The following is a 3,284-nucleotide window of genomic DNA, read 5'->3' as shown; positions in this document are numbered from 1 at the left end:
GTAGAGTCCCCAAAAGCTCATTGGAAGCTCTGTGCCTATAGGTGAGAAGTCTCAGCTGTGGGATTCAGTGTTGGGTGATCTGGCTGGGCTTCCATTGTCAGGATCTTTAGGTCTTTTTTCTTGTGCTAATCATGTTTTCCAGAGAGAATGTGAGGTCTTGGCTACCATGATCTAGGGAAGGATGTCTGTGGGGTCTCACTCAGCAAGCAAACTTTCACTTATTCCCCCTGTTTTCAGTACACTATTCCTTCCCTGAACTGTGCCTAGTGATCTCTAACTAAGAGGCTTTCTGTTTCACCCTCTCCAGAGAACAAAGCTCCATTCTTGGGGGATGGGTGTGAAAAGGGATCTAGGGATCCACTTGCTTCTTTAAAAGACTTTCACTTGATCTTCTTGTTTATTACTCTTGCTGCATAATATTTCAGCCTTTCCCCTGCCAGTTTAGGGTTTGGCTTTCTTGGATCTGCTAAGTTACACTTGCCCATTTGCTTCCCAGCTTCCAACATTTTGTTGCCATTGTCTCCTTTCCCATTCTATTTTTTTTTTTTTTTTGGTGGCCCAGGCTGGAGTACAGTGGGGTGATCTCAGCTCACTGCAACCTCTGCCTCCCGGATTCAAGCAATTCTCCTGCCTCAGCCTCCCGAGTAGCTGGGATTACAGGCGCTCGCCACCATGCACGGCTAATTTTTTTTTGTATTTTTAGTAGAGACAAGGTTTCAACATGTTGGTCAGGCTGGTTTTGAACTCTTGATCTCAAGTGAACTCCCACCTCAGCCTCCCAAAGTGCTAGGATTACAGGCATGAGCCATAGTGCCCGGTCTCCTTTCCCATTCTTTATCTCAACAGTGTAATGCCCACCCTCACCCCCTCAAAAAAATTCCTGTAACTGTCATTTCACTGGGACTTTGGGAGAAAGCAGAGGCAAGACTCTACATCCAGCCACTCAATGTCACCATCGGGTGGTTGTCTATCCCAAATTCTTAGTATATTGCTTAACCCATAGTAAGTGCCCAATAAATATTTGTTGATTTAGGGTCAGTCCTTTGTATCTGTGGGTTCTGCAGCTATGGATTCAACCAACTGCTGATAAAAAAAAAATTTGGAAAAAAACAGGCTGGGCGCCGTGGCTCATGCCTGTAATCACAGCACTTTGGGAGGCCAAGGTGGGCAGATCACTTGAGGTCAGGAGCTCAAGACCAGCCTGGCCAACATGGCAAAACCCTGTCTCTACTGAAATCACAAAAATTAGCCAGGTGTGTTAGTGGGTACCTGTAATCCCAGCTACACAGGAGGCTGAAGCATGAAGAATTGCTTGAACCTGGGAGGTGGAGGTTGCAGTGCACTGTGATCATGTCACTGGGTGACAGAATGAGACTCCATCTCAAAAAAAAAAGTATTTGGAAAAAATAAAAAATAAGCTGGACGTGGTGGCTCATGCCTGTAATCCCAGCACTTTGGGAGGCTGAGGTGGGAGGACTGCTGAGATCAGAAGTTTGAGACCAGCCTGGGCAACAAAATGAGACCCTATCTCTAAAAAAAAGAAAGAAAAAACAACTTAGCCAGGCATGGTGGTGGTATGCCTGTAGTCCCAGTTACTCAGGAGGCTGAGACAGGAGGATTGCTTGAGTCTAGGGGGTTGAGGCTACAGTGAGCTATGATTGTACCACTGTACTACTCCAGCCTGGGTGCCAGAGTGAAGTCTATTTAAAAACAAAACAAATAAAAAAACAGGCAGGGCACAGTGGCTCACACCTGTAATCCCAACCCTTTGGGAGGCTAAGGCGGGTAGATAACTTGAGGCCAGGAGTTTGAGACCTGCCTGAGTAGGTGAAACCTGTCTCTACTAAAAATACCAAAATTAGCTGGGCGTGGTGGCACGTGCCTGTGGTCCCAGCTGCTCAGGAGGCTGACGTGGGAGAATCGCTTGAACCCAGGAGGCGGAGGTTGCCGTGAGCCAAGATCTCACCACAGCACTCCAGCCTGGGCGACAAGCGAGACTCTGTCTCAGAAAATAAACACACAAAAAACCCCCAAACAACACATACACACACACAAATATAGATAAAAAGTAATATAGTAGAACAATTATTTAAAGTATACGAGAGGATGTGTGTAGGTTATATGTAAATACTACACCATTTTATATAAAGGATTTGAGAGCATTTTCAGATTTTGGTATTTGAGGGGGTCCTGAAAAGAGGCTTCCTCTCCTGCCCCCATACAGAAGGACAACAATATTAGAGTCACTGTCCTTCCCATCTTTGAAAAAGTTGAGTGCTGGGCAAGGTCACTCACACCTGTAATCCCAGCACTTTGGCAGGCTGAGGCAGGAGGATCGCTTGAGCCCGGGAGTTCGAGATCAGCCTGGGCAACACAGTGAGGCCCTATCTCTACAAAAATAATGATGATGATAATAATAAATACTTTTTTTAAAAAAAAAGAAAAAGTAGGAACCTGGGCTCTGCCCACCAATGAACTGTGTGACCTTGGACAAGCTACTTCCAGTCTGCAGCCTTAGTCTCTTCTTCTGTAAAACAGCAATAACAACGATACGTTCTTCAAGCGCCTTGCTTGGTGCCTAGAACATGGCAAGCTCTGGGTTATCTGTGGTTGTGGAAGGGTTCAATATAAAAGCGACACTTCTTAGAAAGTCAGTGTTTTACTTAGCTTAAAATTAGCCTTCACACTTTAATTGTAAATTGGTCCCTAATTAATGCCCTTCGGGGCAAAATCTGTGTTTAACCTTACTTGATGCCTAGAGAGAGCTAGCAAAGCTTTACAGCTGAGAGGAAAGGAACGTGTCGGTCGCCTGGGTCAGGCCGGTGGGGACAACCTGCAGTGGGACGGCTCCTCACCCTGCCCGCTCCGCCCCTGGCCTCGGAACCGGTTTGTTGCAGGCGCCGGGCGTGGGAGCCCAGGCACTTACCCACCTCTCGTCGGCCCAACAGTCCGAGTCAGGCCCACCCTGGCCACGCACTGTTCCCGGCACCCGGGTGGCGCAGCCCGTCTCGGTCTTTACTGGGAAGCTCCCCACCCTATGCTTCGAGGACCCCACTTTCTCCAAAGGAGAACCTGAGGCAGCGCCTGGGAAAGCAACTCCATGGCCTCCAGGTCCACCTCGACCCTTTCCTCAGCCCCAGGACCCCGCTGCCTGAACCCCATTAACCCCCGTGCCGGGATCGCCAGCGCCAACCAGCGGCTCCGGCTCCGGCTCGAGGCGCAGGTGGGGCGGGGGCCGGGGCGGGGCCTGAGGAGTCGGCGCCCCGCCCCGCTCCGAGGCCCGC

The sequence above is a fragment of the Rhinopithecus bieti genome, unplaced genomic scaffold, assembly GCF_001698545.2.
Source record: "Rhinopithecus bieti isolate Rb0 unplaced genomic scaffold, ASM169854v2 scaffold_53422, whole genome shotgun sequence".
Classification (NCBI taxonomy): Eukaryota; Metazoa; Chordata; class Mammalia; order Primates; family Cercopithecidae; genus Rhinopithecus; species Rhinopithecus bieti.
Note: the sequence above shows the minus strand (reverse complement) of the source record.